Source organism: Lactuca serriola, chromosome 2 (genome assembly GCF_051521515.1).
Source record: "Lactuca serriola cultivar US96UC23 chromosome 2, Lser_US96UC23_V15, whole genome shotgun sequence".
NCBI classification, from domain to species: Eukaryota; Viridiplantae; Streptophyta; class Magnoliopsida; order Asterales; family Asteraceae; genus Lactuca; species Lactuca serriola.
Genome location: NC_136409.1, coordinates 135652562 through 135668741, shown reverse-complemented (window position 1 = coordinate 135668741; position 16180 = coordinate 135652562).

Genomic DNA, 16180 nt, shown 5'->3' with positions numbered 1-16180 from the left:
AGACGAGGAGGGGTACTGCAATCTTGGAGAAATCATGTATGAATCTCAGGTACTACCCAACAAATCCCAAGAAGATCCTGATATCCGAGGGATATTTCAGAACCTCCCACTACATAACCACCTCGATCTTGGCTGAACAGACCAAAATCCCCTCTTGGTTGATGAGATGTCAAAGGAACTGAACCTCTCATAACCAAAACTTATACTGCGAGAACTAGGCATAGAGCCGCTCTCATCTCAGAACCCCCAATAGCTCACGAAGGTGCTCCTCATGTTGCTCTTTAGTCTTGGAATACACCAAGATATCATCTATGAACACGATGACCAAGTGATCGTGCATCGGTCTGCAGAATCGATTCATCAGGTCCATATGTCGGCGTCTTGGTGAGCTCAAACGACATCACCATAAACTCGTAATGTCCATAACGAGTCCAGAACACAGTCTTCTACATGTCCTCCTCCCTAACCATAACCTGCTGGTACCCAGACCTCAGGTATATCTTGGAGAACCAAGATGTTCCCTGCAAATGATCAAAAAGATCGTCTATCCTCGGGAGTGAATGACTGTTCTTCACCGTCAACTTATTCAACTTCCGATAGTCAATCCATATTCGGTGTGAACTATCCTTTTTCCTAACGAAGAGAATCAGTGCTCCCCACGGAGAACTGCTCAGACGAATGAACTAATTGCCCAGGAGTTCCTAAAGCTATGATGACAACTCCTACATATATGGTGGTGCCAATCGGTACGACGCCTGGGTGATAGGGACCGCACCTGGCACTAGCTTGACCCTAAAGTTGACCATCCTCTCCGGATGCACTCCGGGTAACTCCTCTGGAAACACGTCAGCAAATTCCTTGACCACTGGAACCTCTGAAACCAAGACATGATCCCTAACCACTGGAGCCTTGCAAAGTAGTTGTTTTAGGGTCTCAAATGCCCTCTGCTGCTCAAGGCCCCACTAGAAATCCACCCTTTTCCTCGTCAGACGAGGAGGGGTACTGCAATCTTGGAGAAATCATGTATGAATCTCAGGTACTACCCAACAAATCCCAAGAAGATCCTGATATCCGAGGGATATTTCAGAACCTCCCACTGCATAACCGCCTCGATCTTGGCTAGACAGACCAAAATCCCCTCTTGGTTGATGAGATGTCAAAGGAACTGAACCTCTCATAACCAAAACTTATACTGCGAGAACTAGGCATAGAGCCGCTCTCATCTCAGAACCCCCAATAGCTCACAAAGGTGCTCCTCATGTTGCTCTTTAGTCTTGGAATACACCAAGATATCATCTATGAACACGATGACCAAGTGATCGTGCATCGTTCTGCAGAATCGATTCATCAGGTCCATATGTCGGCGTCTTGGTGAGCCCAAACGACATCACCATAAACTCGTAATGTCCATAACGAGTCCAGAACACAGTCTTCTACATGTCCTCCTCCCTAACCATAACCTGCTGGTACCCAGACCTCAGGTATATCTTGGAGAACCAAGATGTTCCCTGCAAATGATCAAAAAGATCGTCTATCCTCAGGAGTGGATAACTGTTCTTCACCGTCAACTTATTTAACTTCCGATAGTCAATCCACATTAGGTGTGAACTATCCTTTTTCCTAACGAAGAGAATCAGTGCTCCCCACAGAGAACTACTCAGACGAATGAACTAATTGCCCAGGAGTTCCTAAAGCTATGATGACAACTCCTACATATATGGTGGTGCCAATCGGTACGACGCCTGGGTGATAGGGGCCGCACCTGGCACTAGCTCGACCCTAAAGTCGACCATCCTCTCCGGATGCACTCCGGGTAACTCCTCTGGAAACACGTAAGCAAATTCCCTGACCACTGGAACCTCTGAAACCAAGACCTGATCCCTAACCACTGGAGCCTTGCAAAGTAGTTGTTTGAGGGTCTCAAATGGCCTCTGCTGCTCAAGGCCCCACTAGAAATCCACCCTTTTCCTCGTCAGACGAGGAGGGGTACTGCAATCTTGGAGAAATCATGTATGAATCTCAGGTACTACCCAACTAATCCCAAGAAGATCCTGATATCCGAGGGATATTTCAGAACCTCCCACTGCATAACCGCCTCGATCTTGGCTGGACAGACCAAAATCCCCTCTTGGTTGATGAGATGTCAAAGGAACTGAACCTCTCATAACCAAAACTTATACTGCGAGAACTAGGCATAGAGCTGCTCTCATCTCAGAACCCCCAATAGCTCACGAAGGTGCTCCTCATGTTGCTCTTTAGTCTTGGAATACACCAAGATATCATCTATGAACACGATGACCAAGTGATCGTGCATCGGTCTGCAGAATCAGTTCATCAGGTCCATATGTCGGCGTCTTGGTGAGCCCAAACGACATCACCATAAACTCGTAATGTCCATAACGAGTCCAGAACACAGTCTTCTACATGTCCTCCTCCCTAACCATAACCTGCTGGTACCCAGACCTCAGGTATATCTTGGAGAACCAAGATGTTCCCTGCAAATGATCAAAAAGATCGTCTATCCTCGGGAGTGGATAACTGTTCTTCACCGTCAACTTATTCAACTTCCGATAGTCAATCCACATTAGGTGTGAACTATCCTTTTTCCTAACGAAGAGAATCGGTGCTCCCCACGGAGAACTGCTCAGACGAATGAACTAATTGCCCAGGAGTTCCTAAAGCTTTGATGACAACTCCTGCATATATGGTGGTGCCAATCGGTACGACGCCTAGGTGATAGGGACCGCACCTGGCACTAACTTGACCCTAAAGTCGACCATCCTCTCCGGATGCACTCCGGGTAACTCCTATGGAAACACGTCTGCAAATTCCTTGACCACTGGAACCTCTGAAACCAAGACATGATCCCTAACCACTGGAGCCTTGCAAAGTAGTTGTTTTAGGGTCTCAAATGCCCTCTGCTGCTCAAGGCCCCACTAGAAATCCACCCTTTTCCTCCTCAGACGAGGAGGGGTACTGCATTCTTGGAGAAATCATGTATGAATCTCAGGTACTACCCAACTATTCCCAACAAGATCCTGATATCCGAGGGATATTTCAGAACCTCCCACTGCATAACCGCCTCGATCTTGGCTGGACAGACCAAAATCCCCTCTTGGTTGATGAGATGTCAAAGGAACTGAACCTCTCATAACCAAAACTTATACTGTGAGAACTAGGCATAGAGCCGCTCTCATCTCAGAACCCCCAATAGCTCACGAAGGTGCTCCTCATGTTGCTCTTTAGTCTTGGAATACACCAAGATATCATCTATGAACACGATGACCAAGTGATCGTGCATCGGTCTGCAGAATCGATTCATCAGGTCCATATGTCGGCGTCATGGTGAGCCCAAACGACATCACCATAAACTCGTAATGTCCATAACGAGTCCAGAACACAGTCTTCTACATGTCCTCCTCCCTAACCATAACCTGATGGTACCCAGACCTCAGGTGTATCTTGGAGAACCAAGATGTTCCCTGCAAATGATCAAAAAGATCGTCTATCCTCGGGAGTGGATAACTGTTCTTCACCGTCAGCTTATTCAACTTCCGATAGTCAATCCACATTAGGTGTGAACTATCCTTTTTCCTAACGAAGAGAATCGGTGCTCCCCACGGAGAACTGCTTATACGAATGAACTAATTGCCAAGGAGTTCCTAAAGCTATGATGACAACTCCTGCATATATGGTGGTGCCAATCGGTACGACGCCTTGGTGATAGGGGCCGCACCTGGCACTAGCTCGACTCTAAAGTCAACCATCCTCTCCGGATGCACTCCGGGTAACTCCTCCGGAAACACGTCAGCAAATTCCCTGACCATTGGAACCTCTGAAACCAAGACCTGATCCCTAACCCGCGTATCCACCACATACGCTAGATAACCCGCACACTTGTGCTGATACTGTCGATCCCTGGCAGCTGAACAAAAACCTTATCCCAATTTAGTGCCCTCCACATAGTTAATCACTTCTCCCCCACTTGGGGTTCGAACTACCATCTGCTAACCCTCATATTCGATCATGGCACCGAAGTGACTAAGCCAGTCCATACCCACACTCACACATACGTCCCCCATAGGAATCAGAATCAAGTCTATTGGGAAAGACACCCCAAAGATCTCCAACACGCAGCTCTGATAGACTGAAGAAGCGGAAATCTTGTGTTTGTTGGCGATAGAGACTCGCAACGGACACTCTAGGTCTCCCACTGGAAAACTGAACTCCAAAGCAGGTAAGGAGTTCACTAAGAACATACCTAATCATAGGTACAAACACATAAGCATAAAACATATATAATTAATAAGATAATGGATAGAAACATACCAACAACCACATATGGTGCTGTCCTGACCACCTCGGCTGTAAGCTAGAAGGCGCATCCCCATGTCTTTGGAGGCTCCGTTCTACCCTAACCTCCATCATTAATCCTCAGTGTAGTCGACGCTGGAGCCTGCACTGGCCTGGAAGCTATTAGGGGACACTGGGCCTTCATACGGCCCACCTGCTCGTAATTGTAACAAAGTCTGACCCCAGAAGCTGGAGACCGCTACCGACAATCCCTAGAAACATGGCCCTTCTTGCCACACTTGTGACACCCACTCCCCGATCAACAAACCCTCAAATGATCCTTCCCTCACTTTCCACAAGTGCGGCCCGGCTGACCACCAGATCTAGAATCAGCGGTCTTGGACCGCTTTTGCATCGGCTATGACTGTACTGGGGTCTGCCTCTGCTCCCGTAACTGTAACTCGATCTCCATCACATGCCGACTAGCGGCCTCCTGTAACTCCAACTATATATCATAGTGTTGGGTAGTAACAAACTGAGGGATATCGGTCTTGAGCATGCTTAGAAAACGTGTCATCTAAGCCTGCTCAGAAGCAAACCCCAAGCAAAGCATCACCCTCTCTGTGAACATGTGGGTGATCTCCATCACAGTCTTTGTACCCTGTCTCATATCCAAAAACTCTTGTGACAACCACTCGCACTCGACCCGTGCAATCTAGCGAGTGCGGAACATCTCCCTGAACTGCTCCCAAGTAACTGTAGCTCTCTAATCATCAGTATATGACACAGTCATCAACCACCACTAGTCCTTTTCCTCGGACCTCAGGAAGTTCAGGGTACATTTTTTTAGATTAGTGTCTAAGTCCATAACTATAATTGGTATGTACTTGACCCGATTGGCATGGTCCATTTGGGTTGCATGGCATCGGAACAATTTGGATAGACTTGTGTGAGAAAAGGATATTAATGATTTGTTAATATAGTATAAGTTCTAATATATTAATATGAAATTATATTATTTATTTAGTATTTATCAACAATTAATTTGGAATTAACTTTGTGATCAAAAGGAGACTAACTAAATATATGGGGATTGATTGTATAAATAATTCATTCTTATATATGTGGGCTTGTGATCCATAGTTCTTCATGTTGGGCTAAACCCATGGTGTAACCCATGGATACATGGTGTAACCCTAATAGCCACCATATATAAGGAACCCATGGCTCAAGAAATTGGCACTAGTGTGTATACACAAGAGGGCTAGCCGATTGGTGCATGTATCCATACTCTCTAGTTATTCCAATGGTTCTTGGTGTTGTGTGAACCATTTGAGGTATCACATTTGAGGCACTAGGCTCTTAAGCTCCATGGAATCAAGCTACAACAAAGAGGTATGTAATTCTACTAGAATTTATCTTATATGTACTTCATATTATGCTAGTCAGAACAATACCTTGGAAAATTGATATTTGCATGTATAATATAGAAAACATAGATCCAAGGTATTTAGGTTTGCATGTGCACCTTAGGAGTGTTAGAATGCTGTAAAACCCTTCAGTGGTATCAGAGCCAAGGTTTGTTTTCATTATAATTGATGAAAATTGCTAAAAATCAAAGTTTATAAGTTGTCTGGACAGCTGACATGCCAAGTCCATTAAGGGACTGGACTTGTTCATGCCTAAATTCATCCAACTTGTCGAGTTGGTTCATGCACTCGATGAGTTGGACCCCCTGACAGCATATCTTCGAGTTTTAAGGTTGGAATTGGTCTAGAATCATTACCTTAAACTGTTTTGGACATATAAAACCTGTTTCTGATATGGTAAGGAATATGGTAAACCAATTTCAAGGTTATTATCAAAATTTCAAGTTTTATGTGTGTTTATGTAATTCTTGAAATTGTTGATATGATTGTTCATACACTTATGAGTTTTGGTAGATCACACGAATTATTTGAAAAATTGTTTGTTAGTTAATTCTTGATCTAAATGTTTTTAATGGAGTCCATAACTTGTCCTCAAGTTATGGATTACCAATAGTCATTTCTTTTAAAGATCCATTAAAATGCATAGGTTACAAAAGTTGAAGAGTCTTTTTGTTTAAAGAACTCCATAACTTGTCCTCAAGTTACGGATGTTCAAGAGTCTCATTATTAAAGGGTTTACAACCTTCATTAAACTCATAAGTTGTGAAAATCCAAAAGTTTTTGAATAGTTCAAAACTTGCCCTCAAGTTTTGGAATTTGTAATGTTTTCCCTCATGAATACTTTAATTCCAAGTTAAATCCTTAGAATTTTAAAAGTTAAAATTCAACCCTTAAACTTTATAGTATTATAAGTTAATAATATATATATATATATATATATATATATATATATATATATATATATATATATATATATAAGAACAAAGTCAGTCCTACCGGTAGTAGGCCTCATTCACAAAGTTGATCTATAAGGGGGGAATAAGGTTACTACCTATAAAATGGTAGTTTAATTGATGTCCACTCTCACCCACCTCTTCCTTGACTGGTATAGGGTCGTTAGCTGAATGGCTAGGACAAGGACTATAAATCTCCCTTCATTATAAGTATAATGATAAATATAAAGTAACTAAGACTTTTATAAATTCCCAATCTTAGTTACTTTAGGAAAATGTGAATTTGGTGCTAACCCATGAAATTACACTTTGCACTTTGCTTAAATCGTTAGTGGAGCGTGTGTGGTTAACCGACACACTAACCTAGATTTAACAAGGTAGGAAATGGGTAACTTAATGTTTAACATAGGATCAGTGGAGCGTGGGTGGTTAACCGGCACATCGATTAAGTGATAAATATTAAGGGTACCGTGTATATTTGCAAGGTTATTCACACCTTGTTTTGTGATCCTCGGCATCCCAGTCACAAAACTTGAGAGGACACAATCGAGATTGAAACATGCCATTGAAAAGTTCAATGAATCTCAAAAGATCTAGGAGTTTCAAATCCAATTAAAACCTAATATATTATTTCGATTTTCATGGTGGAAATTGGTGAATCGTCAATCACCTACCTTCAAATAGTTTATAGCTTGGATTACAGCATCCCTCTTCCAAGTTATAAAATATTGTGTTGGGTCCTAGCCTTAATATTTCATATTGGGTGTTATATTAAGGACTTAAATCAACTAACTTGAATATCTCCCATTTTAGATGTTTGGTTCAAACAACTATGATCTTCCCAAATCTCTTGGAACAAGCTTTCCTAATGAAGATGGTGTCTCGTGGTTGGATCATGGAAATCATACTTCAATTCCTCCACCTCCTCCAATTATTTTCCCTAACCCACAAGTTCAAGCTCACTCAAGCCCTATTGGCAAGCAATGTGTAACGTCCAAATTTCTTTTAAGAAAACATTACTTTAAGCAAAGACATCATTCCAAAACATAATCTGAGTATAAGTTTTCAAAACACATGTTCATTATCAGAGTAAACATTCCCAGGCTGTCTAAACTATGGTGTGTGCCATGCGATCACCCCGAGCTCTTCCCTCCGCTACCGGAAGTACCTAAAAACAAAACTGAAAACAGTAAGCACGAAGCTTAATAAGTTCCCCACCCTACCACATACTATGCATAACCACATATTGCCATACCGGGCCACGCCCGCTATCTTGGGCCTCGCCCCTACCTCAGGCCTCGCCCGCTACAACGGCCCCACCGCCCCAGGCCCTGCCTGGCTTCGAGCCCCGCTCGGATACAGATCTGTTTCACTTAGGCCTCGCCTGTCACAGGGCCCCGCCCACTAACATATAATAGCACATACACATATCACATAACATCACATAAGCTAAACGTATGCTAACAGCTCTAGCTCTAAGGCCTCGCCTATCTCTGGGCCTCGCCCGTGTCCTGCTACTGATGAGTCATGGAACCTCGTCCATACTCCTGCTGATAGTGAGATACGGGCCCAGCCCACTCTCACTCCTTTCCTAACTTCGGCCTCGCCCCTAGGCTACTGCTACTGAGATGTGGAACACCATCCACACTCTGCTATTGGTGAGATACAGGACCTCGCCCACACTCACCTCCCTACCAGGCACATACAAGTATCACACAGACAACAAGTATAAACTATCACATAAACCATATCTTGGGCACCCGCCCTCTATCATTGGACCTCGTCCGAATATCATACTAGCATACTGTGCCTAGGGCTAACCCCCAGATATTCTACTCATAACTACATGGGTCGGCATTGTGGCCGTAGACCCATTCATACAAAAGGAAACTCACCTGATACTGCTGAACTACTGCTACTAATCCCTTTGACCGCTACCTGACCACTGACTCCGAACTGCTGCTCCACTAGCTCCCCGAGCTACCAATATCAACATAACACTTAGTTTAACTGACCTTCAAAGGTCAACCAAATCAACTCTTGCCAAAGTCAAAGTCCTGGTCAAAGTCAACCTTCCAGGTCAACCCTACTCGCCGAGTCCACTTACTGACTCGCCGAGTTCTTATGCTCAAAGTCCTTCCAATCACGACTTGACTCGCCGAGTCAGCCCCTGACTCGCCGAGTCTACAGATTCCCGAATCTTGTCCTGACCAACTCATTGATTCCTTGCTCGACTCGCTAACTCGAGTCTTAACTCGAAGGGTTTGGGGACTACGCGACCTAACTCGCCGATTCTAAGAACAGACTCGCCGAGCACACGAAAATCTTCATCCAACTCGCCGGGTTGTTCCTCCAACTCGCCTCGTTCATTCCCATCTTCATCCGACTCGACGAGCTGTTCATCCCACTCGTCGAGTTCCTCCTCATCTTCAAGCTACTCGCCGAGTCCACTCGAAGGACTCGCCGACTCCATTAAGATCTACTTACATGCAGAGGACTTTCGGGTCATGCATGGACTCCAAACTGTAGATCTACCCTTCCCAAGCCTATTCCCCACGTAAAGTTGCAAACTTTACGTGTAGAGAAGGAGATCTAGGCATAAACCACCAGAAAGTAGGGTTTAAGACCAAGAGGCTCCAAAATCCACCTAATGGCTGATACTTTACGGGATTCTAAACCAAAACAAGCATGGATCTGAGATAGAAACCTCAGATCTGGACCACCAGCTCGAAATTGATCTTAGACATGGCTTAAAAGCCCCAAAACTCATAACCAAAGAAGATCTAAAGGAGAGAACGAATTAATACCTTCAAATGCTCTAAAATGCTCCCCAAACTTCGGATCCAAGGCCACTCCTTGATGCTTCAAAGATTCCCACTTCTTCTTCTTCTTCTAAATCACTCAAAAATGGCTAAAAAGCTTGAATGAGCACAATCGAGGCTTAGGGTGCGGCGTTCTGGGTGTGAGAGACAATAAAGGAGCCCTAGGAAGAAGAATGAAGCGATTAAATAGGCTCCAAGCCCCGGATTTAGGGTTTTGCTCGCACAGACCAGACTCGCCGAGTCACCTTGGCCGACTCGCCGAGTCGGTCACTTACTCCTCGACTCGGATCCCGCTCGGACTCGCCGAGTCCCTCCTTCAACTCGCCGAGTCGACCCCTAAACTTGGGGTTTTCTTTCATTTCTTGGCCTTCAAAACTTTGGGTGTTACAACTCTCCCCCACTTAAATTAAACTTCGTCCTCGAAGTTTGCCATAGCCCACCGCCTGCGATCCGCCTCCAATACCCTCCAATTAACCCAACACCAGCCGCTTACCTGCGCTGGTCTTCCACCTGGTCATTCTGACTAACATAAAACTCGCGGTTAAACCTAGGGTCATCCTGACCCTGAACAACTTAGAAACAGAACTTACTCAACCGACAATCCTTCTAGTACTCACTGAGTAGTGCATTCAACCCATAGGGCTTCTCCACTTCCTTCCTTGTGCGATTTCCTTGCCTCCCCAAGGCAATGCTCCATAACCAACTATTCCCTCTGCCACTGCGAAGACCCTGTCTTCACCGATTCTATTACTCCCGCTACTTCCATTACGGGTCATTATCGCCAGTATCCACTGGGCGTCTCTTTCTACTACAATTTGGTATCGAGCACCACATGATCAACTAACTGAATTCCACCATATGCTGCAAACTCGCACTGCCACTAACTGGCAATTTTGCTATTCCTCGTCCGACTTCCTAATGAACTGAGACCACCCTGGTCCCTACAAACCTATCAATGACTGGATTACCGGCTCCCACCGGTAGCTAGTCCCAACACCACCAATAGTCGCTCCCAGTGACTTCCAAAGAACTTCGATCACCTATAACTACTCAGTCTACTCTGCCATTCAGGCACTACAAACCTGGGACTCTCGATCCCCTAACTTGACACTAAGGTCCCTACCAGGTCCCACCTGTGCTGCTAAAACTCACGGGCCTCGCCCACGGGTCTCACCCAACCACACTACCGAGCAACCCTGCTCCCAGGTCTCATCTACACTGCTAATCTCATACGGGCCTCGCCCACGGGTCTCACCCAACTATATCCTGGAGCGGCCTCTCCCAAGGTCTCACCTCTCTAAGGCTACACAGGCAACTCCATACCATTCTCGACCACTACCCATTCCTGATCCCTATCTGATCACTAGGAGATAAGGGCCTCGCCCCAACTCCGCTAACAAAACTACTAAGGAATGCTACGGCTTACCCGTAGTCTTACATCACCATCCAATGCTGACTGCAAGAACGAAGGCACCCATGTGCCATTAGCTCTCAAGATCCTCATTCCGACTCCCTCGAGTCCTACGGGCGATCCACAACCTGAATTCTCAACCATAACTAACCATTACCATCACACGTACTAGCTGATGGGGAGTTTCTCAAACTCCCAACCCTGAAATCCTTAATCCATCAACGCTGAACTACTTCTCTTCCTTCTCGAAGGTCACGTACTCATTCTGGGTCTGCGTGCTCCTCTCTGGGCACACCCGGAGGATTCTCCCCCACTTCGATCCTGCTTACCACTTGCTGCTCAATACTCAAAAGAGATCCCGATCTTTGCTACCATTCCATAACCCATCTACTGAGGAACCCAAGCCCGCCATAGCTAGGAATTTAGCCAATCCATCACAATTGCTGTACCACTCTGAACTTAGCGAGACACACCAAATCTCTCCCAAGCATGCTACAGTCACTGCATCCTTCGAAACCTTCTTCAATAGAGCACACCCCCAAACTACCATACAAATATCCAAGGTATGCAGATGGCATATAACTCGATCACAATCAACCAATCAAAATAAAATACTTTTACCGATAATGATGCAGAACCATAACAATAAAATCATGCACAAATCAAAGAACTGAAAATGGGAAATTGCATACCTGCAACGTCTGGCGTTGCTCGCGTCTCCAAGGTCGTCATCTGAAAAGCCCTGCTCCCTGCCGCAGGTGCCTCTACTCGGCCCTGACGGCCATCCGTGATCCTCAAAGTTGCAGGGGTGCGTGCCATCACCCGTCCTGCTGAAAACAAACTGGGACACTGGGCCTTCTTGTGCCCCTGCTGGTTGCAGTGAAAACATATCAAGTATGATCCCTGCGCGGCGGTAACAGTACAATCCCTGCTGAAATGACCAGTCCGACCGCACTTGAAACAGCCAGACTCACCACTGCTACCACTCCTGCACGCGCCCCCGTGCGCCCTGCCACACTTTCCGCACCGACTGCGGTCCTGATGATCCCTCGATCTCGAATCCGATCCCTTGGGCCTTTTGCCCGAACCCGTAGCTACCTGAACCTCATCCGGCTTCCTCTTCCGGATTTGCTCCAAATCAATTTCCCTTTCTCTAGCCCGAGAAATCATATCTTCCAGCGTCTTACAGCTGGACCTGCTCACGAACTCCCTGATGTCATCCCTCAACATCTCATGGTACCGAGCCTTCTTCATCTCCTCATCCGCGACATACTGCGGTACAAGAAGAGCCCTCTCCCTGAACTTGGCGGTGATCTCCGCCACAGTCTTAGTAGTCTGCGTCAAATCCTGAAACTCTCGTGCCAGCTGTTGCACCTCAATAATCGGCGAAAACTCCGCCCTGAACCTGGCCGAGAAATCGCTCCAAGTCATCGCGTCCAACGCAGCATCATCCCCCAAAGCATGACCAATCTCCCCCCACCAATCCCTCGCTCTGTCCTTCAGAAGACAGGAGGCGAGTCTAACCTTGTCCCCCTCGGGACACTTGCTCGTACGAAAAGCGTTGGCAACATCATCCAACCATCTGCCGCTAGCAATGGGGTCCCTAGCCCCATGATAATCTGGTGCCCCACAAGCCCTGAACTCTCGAAATGTCAAGGTACGCGCTCCCAAAAAAGCCATCATCTCGGTACGGAAGGCTCCCAGCCTCTCATCCAAGATCTCCAGTATACCCTCCTTGACCGTGCAAAAGATCACAGGAGTCTGAGCTAGGATACTGCGAGTAACCTCAGCTGATATCAACTCTCTCATCCGCTCCTCGAGCTGCTCGGCCCCTGAACCCGAGCCTGATCCCTCTCCGGTGCCTGATCCGCCCGCTAGTCTCTCTCGCAACGTCACCATGCTGAAACATATAACTCAACCACTATCAGAAAACTCATCACCGCTGCGAGACCAAACACACCCCCTACTAGGTTCCCGGTCTTGTCTTGGCCCTTCCCGAATCAAGTACGGATCCTCTGATTTCAGTAGTACGGGCCCATACTACCTTCCACATCTATCCGTACTTTCCTCAGGAATTGCTTCGACTCCACCAAGTCCCTTATCCACTGCTACTGCTCCCAGCACTATCTCATCCTAGGTTTACCCTAGGAAACCTCTAACTCAACTCAAACAGTCCTCAGCTGCTGAAGGTCTCCTTGTGATGCCAATTAGCCATCACCTAGATACCATCACATGTGACGAGGCTCATATAATCCTTCAAGTAAAGGCTCGACCCTACAACGGTTGGACTCAAACAAGAGTTGCGCAATAGGGCCAAATCCAGCACTCTGAGATTATTCAACCCTGATCACATGTGACGTGACGTATCCACCTAATGGCTAACTCCCATCACTCGAAATCCCACAATGCACAAAGCAAGCATCATTCGGACGAGGGGAAAATCTAACCACAACATACTCAAGCAATCATATCCAAACAGCAAGAATATGAACTAACATGCAACACAAACTCATAAACTCAGGCATAACCTAAACAGGCTATCCTACTACTGTCTAATCAGCACTATCATGCAGCTCAAACACATATAAGAGGCACATAAGGCATCATTCCTAGATCCTTAGTCCTAATCTAGCATACTGTTCTATCAACTGATAATCATAACATAAACTTGTATGGGTATTTTGGGGTACTTACTTGAGCTCGGTTGATTGCATGCACCACACCCTTTTTCTCTTTTCAAAGTTCTTTTCTTTCTGAATTATTTTTTCCTTTCTAAAACTGTTTTCTTTCCCAAAACTCTCTTTTTACAAAACTGTCTTTTCATTTTGAAAACTTCTATACCAATCCCTCAGTTTGAGTTCAGACACGCTCGAGAGCATGTCCGAATCCCTCAAACCAAGGCTCTGATACCAACTTGTAACGTCCCAAAATTCAAGACCAAAAATTTCTTTTAATAAAACATTACTTTAAGCAAAGACATCATTCCATAACATAATCTGAGTATAAGTTTTCAAAACACATGTTCATTATCAGAGTAAACATTCCCAGGCTGTCTATAATATGGTGTGTGCCATGCGATCACCCCGAGCTCTTCCCTCCGCTACCAGAAGTACCTGAAAACAAAACTGAAAACCGTAAGCACGATGCTTAGTGAGTTCCCCACCCTACCACATACCATGCATAACCACATACTTCCATACCGGGCCATGCCCGCTATCCTGGGCCTCGCCCGCTACAATGGCCCCGCCGCCCCAGGCCCCGCCTGGCTTCGAGCCCCGCTCGGATACAGATCTGTTTCACTTAGGCCTCGCCTGTCACAGGGCCCCGCCCACTAACATATAATAGCACATACACATATCACATAACATCGCATAAGCTAAACGTATGCTAACAGCTCTAGCTCTAAGGCCTCGCCTATCTCTAGGCCCCGCCCGTGTCCTGCTACTGATGAGTCATGGAACCTCGTCCATACTCCTGCTGATAGTGAGATACGGGCCCAGCCCACTCTCACTCCTTTCCTAACTTGGGCCTCGCCCCTGGGCTGCTGCTACTAGGATGTGGAACACCATCCACACTCTGCTATTGGTGAGATACGGGACCTCGCTCACACTCACCTCCCTACCAGGCACATACAAGTATCACATAGACAACAAGTATAAACTATCACATAAACCATCTCTTGGGCACCCGCCCTCTATCATTGGACCTCGTCCGAATATCATACTAGCATACTGTGCCTAGGGCTAACCCCCAGATATTCTACTCATAACTACATGGGTCGGCATTGTGGCCGTAGACCCATTCATACAAAAGGAAACTCACCTGATACTGCTGAACTACTGCTGCTAATCCCTTTGACCGCTACCTGACCACTGACTCCGAACTGCTTCTCCACTAGCTCCCCGAGCTACCAATATCAACATAACACTTACTTTAACTGACCTTCAAAGGTCAACCAAATCAACTCTTGCCAAAGTCAAAGTCCTGGTCAAAGTCAACCTTCCAGGTCAACCCTACTCGCCGAGTCCACTTACTGACTCGCTAAGTTCTTATGCTCAAAGTCCTTCCAATCGCGACTTGACTCGCCGAGTCAGCCCCTGACTCGCCGAGTCTACAAATTCCTGAATCCTGTCCTGACCAACTCACTGATTCCTTGCTCGACTCGCTGAATCGAGTCTTAACTCGAAGGGTTTGGGGACTACGCGACCTAACTCGCCGAGTCTAAGAACAGACTCGCCGAGCACACGACAATCTTCATCCAACTCGCCGAGTTGTTCCTCCAACTCGCCGAGTTCATGCCCATCTTCATCCAACTCGACGAGCTGTTCATCCCACTCGTCGAGTTCCTCCTCATCTTCAAGCTACTCGCCGAGTCCACTCGAAGGACTCGCCGAGTCCATTAAGATCTACTTACATGCAGAGGACTTTCGGGTCATGCATGGACTCCAAACTGTAGATCTACCCTTCCCAAGCCTATTCCCCACGTAAAGTTGCAAACTTTACGTGTAGAGAAGGAGATCTAGGCACAAAGCACCATAAACTAGGGTTTAAGACCCAGAGGCTCCAAAATCCACATAATGGCTGATACTTTACGGGATTCTAAACCAAAACAAGCATGGATCTGAGATAGCAACCTCAGATCTGGACCTCCAGCTCGAAATTGATCTTAGACATGGCTTAAAAGCCCCAAAACTCATAACCAAAGAAGATCTAAAGGAGAGAACGAATTAATACCTTCAAATGCTCTGAAATGCTCCCCAAACTTCGGATCCAAGGCCACTCCTTGATGCTTCAAAGATTCCCACTTCTTCTTCTTCTTCTTCTAAATCACTCAAAAATGGCTAAAAAGCTTGAATGAGCACAATCGAGGCTTAGGGTGCGGCGTTCTGGGTGTGAGAGACAGTAAAGGTGCCCTAGGAATAAGAATGAGGCGATTAAATAGGCTCCAAGCCCCGGATTTAGGGTTTTGCTCGCACAGACCAGACTCGCCGAGTCACCTTGGCCGACTCGCCGAGTCGGTCACTTACTCCTCGACTCGGATCCCGCTCGGACTCGCCGAGTCGACCCCTAAACTTAGGGTTTTCTTTCCTTTCTTAGCCTTCAAAACTTTGGGTGTTACACAATGTCTATGTGTGCTCACTTCTTGGAGATGAAGTCACATATTGACAAGTCGGGAGAGTTGGGTGTCAAAGTCTTGAGGAAGTTGGTTGTTGACTAATTCATCAATCACTTTCTAAGTCAGATAGTGAGTTCCTTTGGGACTACTATGTA